The 9,234-nt window shown below is 35.9% G+C and overlaps 1 long non-coding RNA gene across 2 annotated transcripts; it reads right to left on the reverse strand.

Annotated features, from left to right (window-relative positions):
- Window positions 1-1,235: 1,235 nt before the first annotated feature.
- On the reverse strand, window positions 1,236-8,643 carry LOC145807453 (uncharacterized). 2 transcript variants are annotated; one of them, XR_014350566.1, is made up of 4 exons: window positions 8,406-8,643; window positions 6,803-6,916; window positions 5,926-6,717; window positions 1,236-1,596 (listed from the first exon to the last, which is right to left on the reverse strand). It is a non-coding gene; the product is annotated as an uncharacterized LOC145807453 (long non-coding RNA). The 2 variants fall into 2 exon arrangements; XR_014350565.1 differs by having other exon boundaries at window positions 2,484-6,717.
- Window positions 8,644-9,234: the final 591 nt, after the last annotated feature.

Genomic DNA, 9,234 nt, shown 5'->3' on the forward strand with positions numbered 1-9,234 from the left:
AACAGAATAATTATACCAATCTTTACTGCCAAACAGTAGGAAAACAATTAACTAGAATTGAAGAAACCGTCACACAAATAAATGACAGTTATAAAATTCAACCTAAGGTTGAACCTATATTTCCAGTAAATGTAAAACCAGCATTAGAAGTGCAAAAATTTAATCTCAAGTCTCATAAACAGGATAATGAATTTATGGAAGCCCTAGTTAAAAAGATTAAAGATATTAAAATAGGGGATTCCTCACAAACAAATATGTTGTCCAGACAACAAAGTTCCCACAATTCATAACAACACGAAGATAGTGATCAAGCTATATCACCATCTCAAATTGCAGAAATCCAAAATAATTTTTAGGATGCCCTCTCAATTAATAAGATTAATTATGGAAAAGGCACCAATAGGATGGCCTTAACAGGACCTAGTAGGCATTACTACCCAAGGCCTACTCCTATGGATACCCTTTATGAAGAAGATTTCATTCAAACTCAAAGGTCTTACCACGGTAAAACTATTTATGAATGGAATCTGGATAGGATGTCCGAATACCAGTTATTTGAACTGCTACATCAAATGATGATGTACTCTATAGTAAGTCAACAGAATGACAATACAGACCATCAAATAGCCATATTTATTGTTAATGGCTTTACAGGAGTCCTTAAAGGATGGTAGGATAATATCCTAACTGTTACCCAACAAAATGAAATTTTAAATTCAGTTAAAATCCATATCGATCCTTTAACAGGACATTCAGAACAAAGACAAGATGCAATGTATACACTTATCCACACTATCGTACATCATTTCGTAGGATATGATGATGGTGCTAATGATAGGAGCAGAGAACTTTTACAGAATCTTAGATGTCCATCTCTAACCCATTTCAAATGGTATAAAGATGTTTTCCTAATGAAAGTAGTGTGTCAATCTGATGCTAACAGTGAACATTGGAAAGCTAAATTTATTGACAACCTTCCTAGTCTCTTTGCTGAAAGAGTTAGAAAGAAATTACGGGGTTATTATAATAGAATGACCATACCGTATGCAGAATACACCTATGGCCAGCTAATAGGCATAGTAACCGAAGAAGGTCTTCCTTTATGTAATGATCTCAAACTCCGGTATTAAATGAAAAAGCAAAATCTTACAGGCAAAAAGGAATTAGGTGAATTCTGTGAACAATTTGCCTATGATACTAAAATCCAGTATCCTACTAAATCTAGAAAGCAAAAATTTGGAAAACCTTCAAAATATTATTCCAAAAAATACATAAAATATAAAACTCCCAAACAAAGCTATCAGCCAAATCCGCCTCACAAATCTTATAAAGGCAAATAGAGAAAATCTTATAAAAAGAAAGATAAATCCACAATAACATGTTACAAATGTAGACAAACAGGTCACTATGCTAATCGCTATAAAGAAGAAATCTAGCAAAAACTAAATGAGATGGCACGTGATGATCATCTCCAACAGTAGATTCTTCAAGCAATCTCTGAAGAAGAATCAAGCAAACGTTCAGATGATGGACTTGCTGAACTCTATTCACCACCAGAGTCTGATTCAGAATCTGACTCTTCTCCCGAACTTTGCCCTTGCAAACAAATTAATATAAAACAACTTTCAGAAGCTAACTATTGGAAAGCAATAGTAAAAATGAATGGACTTGACTTAAGGGGAGCTGGACCAAGTATTAATGTCCTTACAGATAATGAGAAAAATACGTTGAATATGGCTGTAAACACCCCATTTTTGACCGCCCTTAAGACTTGGGCGCCTCAAGTTGGTTACTCGAGGATAAAAGTTGTGCTATGCGAAGGTTCGATTTCTTCGGCAAGAGGAGCTTCAAATCCCAACCTTACACACCATTTTGGACCAAAACTATTTTGACCAAAATGATTTTAGACCTTAAAACCCTCTCGTTCAAACTATTTCTGAAAAAGTTTCTACAATGTTCCCAGGCTCGCATTTTGTTAAATGTTGCGCTTTTCGGTAAACCGAGCAAGGACAAAGTGGAAATGAATGAAAGAGAGGTGAACTCTTTGAAAAATATTTCAAAACATTTTATTTAGAGGTTTGAAGTTGAAGAAAATAAGGGTGGTGGGAAGAAACCTAGTTGCGGAAGAAGTTGGGCATGAACCGTTAAGAGAGGGAGTCGGGCAGCCTCACTAAATCAGGTCTATCCTTTTGTATAGTTGGACTTTAGTTGTGAGGCCACCTCCATTGGAAAGTGGACTTCTGGGGCTTCATTTTACACTCAAGAATCTCCTAAAGCCGAATCTGCATGAGGGAGATATGGCTGTTTGAAGTTAGGCATCAATCTAGTTAGGACCAAAACTGAGCAGTTTTCACTAAAATAGGAATTTCTTTTTGCACACTTGGAATTTTGATGTGAGGCTACACCATTGTAAAGAATACTTCTAGGGCTTCAGTTTAGACTCAAGAATAACCTGCAAAGGAGTTCGGAAGAAGGAGATATACCTGTTTGAAGTCGGGCCCAAAAAGCAGATTTTCTGTCCAGCCACTGAATGATGCTTGCCGGCTATTGGTGATTTTTTCCAGCCACAAATGAAGCTTGTCGGCCATCAATGACGCCTTGCCGGCCATTGGTGTCGAAATCAGATTTTTTACAGATATTTACCTCCAACTGTCTCCACACTGCTTCAGCTATTTCTGGATGGATATTTTCGACCAAAGCTCATGGTTTTCTATATATATAGAGACCCTTCTCTATTGTTTTGAAGGTTGGAAAAATTTTGGGAGTCTCTCTCTCTACAATTCTCTCTCTCTTTTGAACTTTTGTGCATACAAGTGTGGATACACTTCAAGTTTGCCTATCAACCCTTAACCAAAGTTGCTTATCTTTGGGCTGAGGTTGCTTCGGACCCTCTTTGAGCTCTAGAAGGTGGTCTTGGCTTGGTTTATTGCCTCATTGGTGTCTTCCCTTCAAGAGGTAAAACACTCTCCTTTTATACTTGTTTTGCACACTTGCTTGGCCATCTTCTTCTATTGTTTTTGAGTTGTTTTGGGGCTGGTTTTGACTGTCAAAAGTTCTATTTTTGTGGCCTAAAAATGGTGGTTTGAGGCCATTTTCATTTGGGGGGTGGTTCACCCTCCTTGCTCCTTTGCTTGTCAAGCATTTTGTACCTTTGTTCAACACTTTCAAACCAACGTTTTTGGGTCTTTTAACCACTGATTTTCAGAGGTTTTTAGAGGCTTAAAAAGTGGCTTTGAAGCCCCAAAAGTGGAGGGGTTAGCCACTCCTCCTTTGGCTTGTTTACTAGCTTAAATTGTTCCATGTTTTAACTTTCATTCCAGTACATTTTTGTACTGTTTTTGTGCTGTTTTTGGACTGTAAAAGCTTTGCATTTTTGTGTTGAAACTTGTGATTTAAGGCCAATAAAGGTTGAGGGGTGGTTCACCCTTCGTTGTACCTTGTTTTTGAGGCCTTTGCCCTTGTGTTTCCCACCTTTTTACTATCTTTTTCTAAGCTTTTAAACACTGTTTTCAAAGTTAATTCAGTTGTTAAAAACATGTTTTGAAGTCCAAAAATAGAGGGGGTAGCCTCCCCTCCTTGTGTTTTGTTTACTAGCCTAGCATGCTCTATGTTTTAGCCTGTTAATCTAGCTTGTTTTAGCTCAAGTTCAACATGTTTTTGCCTTTGTTTTAGACTACTTTAGCTCTGTTTTGGGCTATTTGAGTCAGTAGAGACTTGTTTTGTGTAGTTGTAGTGTAAGTCCTTGCACTAGCTGCTTGTTTTAAGGCCTTAAGCATCATTGGTGTGACTTGGTTACATGTTTTTAGTGCTTTTATCACTTAATTCTGGCACCTAAATCTCTACAACCTCCCTCTTTGCTTCACTCTTTCATTTGCTTTTGAGGGTTGTTTTAAGCTTGGGATCCTTTAAGCTTGAGATTGAGGTCATGCTTAATAGTTTAATCCTCTTTGAGGGTTCATTATCAAAGGCATGATCTATCTATTTCCTCACACAACCCCTTGGTTGACACTTCCTTCACCTTAAAGGACATTCACCAATGGACAAAACAATTAAAGATTGATTTGGTAATTAAAATGAGTAACCAAAAATGACAAGTAAAAGAGGCAAGATAAGCATGTCTTTGTGTTGCATTGCATGTGTTCAAACCGGACGTTAGTTTGAACACAAGGAAAATGGAACATTTCATACTCAAAAGTGATGAAATGTGTCATTTTCCTTGGCCTCCATTGCCCTTGATCATGCATGATGGGATGGTGGTCATTTGAGTCTTATTTGTGCATTGATCGAAATTGTACAACTTGGATCTTTGGCCATCATGCAATGAAATTGCTTGATTGGTGGTCTTGGATCCAAGGGTGTTACTCCTTTGAGATTTTGAGATGATAAGGAGGGATACAGTACAAACAAACCCTTGGAAAAATCCCCCTTTTGCTCTGTTTGTGCTATATTGCAGCATGGTGATCCAATGCATCAGTGGCCAACAGTGCCTCATCAATGGCCGGCAAGGCTTCATTTCTGGCCGACAGTACACCCTTTTGGCTGGCAGATGGCCGACAGACCATTGATGTCAACCTTAGGGAATATTTGGTAAGGTGGAGCAAAAAGGTTCTGAAGTATGCTCAACCCTGCAAACAGAACCTTTCAAGAGCAAAACGGAAGACTTTTCGGGGCGAAAACCGAGCATATGCATCTTCTGCTTCCCGAGGTGGAGTAGTGGCAACGTAGTTTAATGTCTCACATGTTTAGTTAGTGTACATTTGTTTTAATTAATTAGTTTACTACATGATTAAAGTATCATAATAATTAGTAATTAGTTTGCTAGTTATTCGATTGGTTTGTAATAATTAGTCTAGTTAGTTTAATTAGCTTAGCTTAGATTAGCTTAACTTATTCATTCGGACCCTCTTTCATGAGGGTATGATGTTGTAATAAATGTGCGTGCGTGTGTGTATGTCTTCCAACCCAGCATCTTTCTCCATTTCATTTAATCGCTTTTGATGGTTAGATTAGGGACATGTTCAATTAGCATACTTTATGCTCACATGTTTGCATCCATTCATTTGTCTTGCATGCACCAAGGCTCGGCGCATCATTCAAACTGCATTAGCATTTCAATACTTCTTTGAATACGTGTTTCAAAGCATGCTATCAAAGTGTTGCAAATACCATGATTAGGTAGCCGAGCATATTTAGTTGCATTATTGCATGTGTTGCATTAGATACTTAACATAGTTAGGAAACATGCATTATTTCCTAACTCGGAGTACTAGGTGAGTTTTAAGGGATTCATTATTTCCTAACACAAGGGATTCAACCTTGCCTTAATAACCATGGATTGATATAGCACATTATCGAGATCCACCATTATAAAATATGATCACTAATTTAAATTTAGTCTAAATGGCAAGAGTTAGAAAGGTCACCTAAGATAGTGTTTGGTTCATTAGATGAAATAAAATGAAATGATCATTACATCAAAATATTTATTCTCATATTTGATTGACAAACAAAAATAGTGAAAAATACGTTGTAAATAGAACATCATATACCAATGTAACGGATTGATCATTCCGTAAGGAAGATTAAGGAATAATCATTCTATTCCATTCTATCTCATCCCAAGATTAAGGAATAGATTGGGAACATATAGAAGCAATAAACAATTAAACATGCTTCAATAATAAATAATAATAATATAATCCAAAAATTAAATATTGATCAAGAACACGAATTATAGTATGAGCACACTAGATCTTATTTTTCAATTCTATATCCAATCAAAGAAAAGGGTTTCGTGGAACCCAACCAGGTCTTCTTCATGTATACATACATATGCAAATTCAATACATCCCATAAAGAATATCCAAAAATCAACATCCACACATCAATTCGCACCTAGAAAATGAAAGGAAAAAAAATACTCACAATTTGATTCTCGAATTGTTTCTTCTCTCTATTTCACTTGAGATTGGTTGATGATTTTTAGAGGCTTCCTATCAAAACAAAACTAATAAGTATATAGATGTGTTTATACGTATATAAATCGAGCGATATAGATAGAGAGAGAATTACCTTCAACTTGTATCGAAGCCCTAGCACTGTGATTGCTCATAGTCCATAATGAGCGAAATTAGGAACCTGACTTGTAGTAGGTTTCTATCTCTAATCTAGGTGTGCGATATTTTCGCGCCGAACTTTTTTGGTTTTTCAATATAATGTTTTTTTTATGGGTTCAATATAACTTTTTTTTTTTGTATATATTATCCCAACGACAACATTTTTTAAATGCCATTAATCCTTAATCTGTGTAATTTTTCACAACATTTATAAAAGGTTATTAAAAATTACAATTCAATGCTACAAATATCTAATGTTAGCTCCTCAAGTCATTTAATCACAAAATGCTATAAATGCTCCATAATTAATAACATTTTAATAAAAAAAAGGCTATAAAAATATGCTATTAAAAGTACTATTTGTTGTAATGGCTGGTAAAAGAAAAAAAGAAAAAAGAAAAAGTGTGATAAAGGAATAAATCAAATCAAACAAACCATATAGATCAAAGTTCTTCCTCTCTGGAAGTAGACAGAGAAGAAATTGAGGAGCCCCAGGAAGTTTGGATTGTATATCTTCAAACATTTTTTCCACTCTAACAAGAGGTGGGGCCCGCCTATATTGTGGACTCTCTTCAAATGCATCGAACAGAGCATCAATTTGCTACAAAAACAAAACAAAAAAGATTTATATTTTAAATCATATAGTACTGAACCTAATTTAAGCTAGCATAAATGACAGGACATACAATTCCCTTCATGTCTCCACATTTGATCAAATCCCTAACAAGGCCATGGATATCGCAGCGAGCTGAAAAGTTCACGACAGCCTAGCGATCGATCTTTGTTGGGTCCACTAGTTTCTACACCAGCAAAGAAAAAATTTGTAAGAACACAAAATTAAGGTTGATCTGTGCCAAGTTTTAAGAAAACTAAATAAATAAATTAGAGAGCCATGCAGAACCCAATGCCGTTGATCTAAATGAACCGAAAGCCATTGGTTTGGAGAGAACAATGAAGCCATTGATCTCCAACTTCAATTAAGAGATCTATGGCTTTATTGAAGTGTAAATTAAAAGCCCCAGTTCTACACAAAATCTTACAATCTGTCTCCCTGAAAATTCAGAAGAAAAAAAAGAAGAAAGAAAGAGAGAAATAATAAGATACCTGACCAAAAATAACAGCTGTATCAGTGCTCTTTAAGAGATCTATGGCTTCATTACACTTCAATGAAGCCATTAATTTACACTTCAATGAATGTAAGAGTTGTAGGCTGAGATGGTTCAACCAATTGGACCCAAGGATCAACAGAAAAGCTTTTAGTGAAGAGGAAGAAGAGAGACTAATGGCTGCTCATAGGTTGTATGAAAACAAGTGGGCCATGATTGCTAGGCTTTTCCCAGGAAGCACTGACAATGCAGTGAAGAACCATTGGCATGTTATTTTATCATCTAAAATTGCACCTAATAACATCTCATGAACAGGTAATTAAAAAAAAATTGAAATTCAATCTCAAACTGAAAAAAACTGAATTCAATCTCATGAGCATTGTACCTAATAACAGCTCATGAAACTGGAAAAAAAATGAAATTCAATCTCAAACTGAAATTGCACCTAATAAGAGCTCATGAACAGGCAATTGAAAAAAACAATTAAATTCAATCTGGGCACTACCAAACCTCATAAACAGATGTCAAACACATGAGCATTGTCCAGTTTCATTTGAACATTTCGTCAAACACATGGTGAGCAAAAGGGTCAGAAGACAACAACAAATGCAAGCATGGACGAAACAGGCCAAGTTAGAGCAGTAAGTAGAGAAAAACAAACAAGCAAGAGCAATAGTTAGAAAAAAAAAAAAAAAAAAAAAACAAACAAACAAACAAACAAAGAAAACAGGCCAAACACCAACTGCACCCTAAAACCTCTCACCGCTGCCAAGTTAAACACTAGACCATTCACCGCAAAGACCACATCCTTGCACTTATATTTGACCCACAAAGCAATTCTGAAGCAAAGATTCCCATCTGACTTGAATTCCATTAAACTTGAGGTCATTACGAGCCTTCCAAATTGACCAAACCATGGCCTCCACATCTTCTTTTCCAGCTACCCAAATTTAAACCCAACCCCCAGTGTGACAAATTTGAAAAAGCTTATGGTGCAACCCAACGAACATTCCACCATTCTAGTAATTCAACCCATATCCTCCATATCCAAGGACAATGAAAGAACAGATGCCTCAACCTTAACATGGGTCAATTTGGGGTTGGGTTTGGGTGAAGGTATGCAAATGAAAGAAGAAAACCTTAGAGGCTGAAATTAGGGAAATAGAGACTATAGAGGACATACCTGGGGTAATGCTCCAATGGTGGATTGAAGGTGCTGCTCGTGTGCGATGGCGGTGATGCTCCGTTAACGATGGAGACAAAAGCGAGAGAGAGAGAGAGAGAGAGAGAGCCGGAGGAGAGCAGAGGCGTGAGAGAGAAAGAGAGAGTCACAGAGTGAGAGACAGACATAGATGTATGAGAGAGTTAGAGCGTGTGGGAGTGTATTTCTTAAACCTAGTTTATTTTCTTTCCCGACTAACGTTTTTTAGTCGCCAATAATAAATAAAGGCCTTTCCTCCGAAGAAATATTTAGTAGCCAATTAATTTCCTCCCCCCCCCCAAAAAAAAAAAAATCTATCTGAAGTCCAATTTTTAAAATTTTTAATTATAATTGCCGACTAAAATTTAGTCGCTAAAAGTAAATTAAATACCGACTAAATTGTTTTTAGTAGCTAAAGATAGTACATTTAGGGACCAATTTTTTTTTAGTAGCCTATAGGGTAATTTTCAGTTCTTTGGCGACTAAAATATTTTTTAGTCACTGAAAATTAATTTTTGGAGACCAAACTTTTGGTCGCAAAAAGATAAAAAGTAAATTTTTATTTTTCATTTGACGACTAAATAATTTCGTAGCCAAAACTAACTATATAGCAACTAAAATATTTTTTAGTCACCAATTATGGCATTTTTAGTGACTAAAATATTTTTTAGTAGCCAATTGTTGCATTTTTACCGACTAAAATTTTTTATAGTAGCCAATTGTTGCATTTTTACCGACTAAATTTCTTTTAGTCGCCAATAATTAATATACCCCGAACTAAAAAAAAAATTAGTAGCTAAATGTTGTAACT

Source organism: Camellia sinensis, chromosome 14 (assembly GCF_055761805.1).
Source record: "Camellia sinensis isolate YWXY chromosome 14, ASM5576180v1, whole genome shotgun sequence".
Taxonomy (NCBI): domain Eukaryota; kingdom Viridiplantae; phylum Streptophyta; class Magnoliopsida; order Ericales; family Theaceae; genus Camellia; species Camellia sinensis.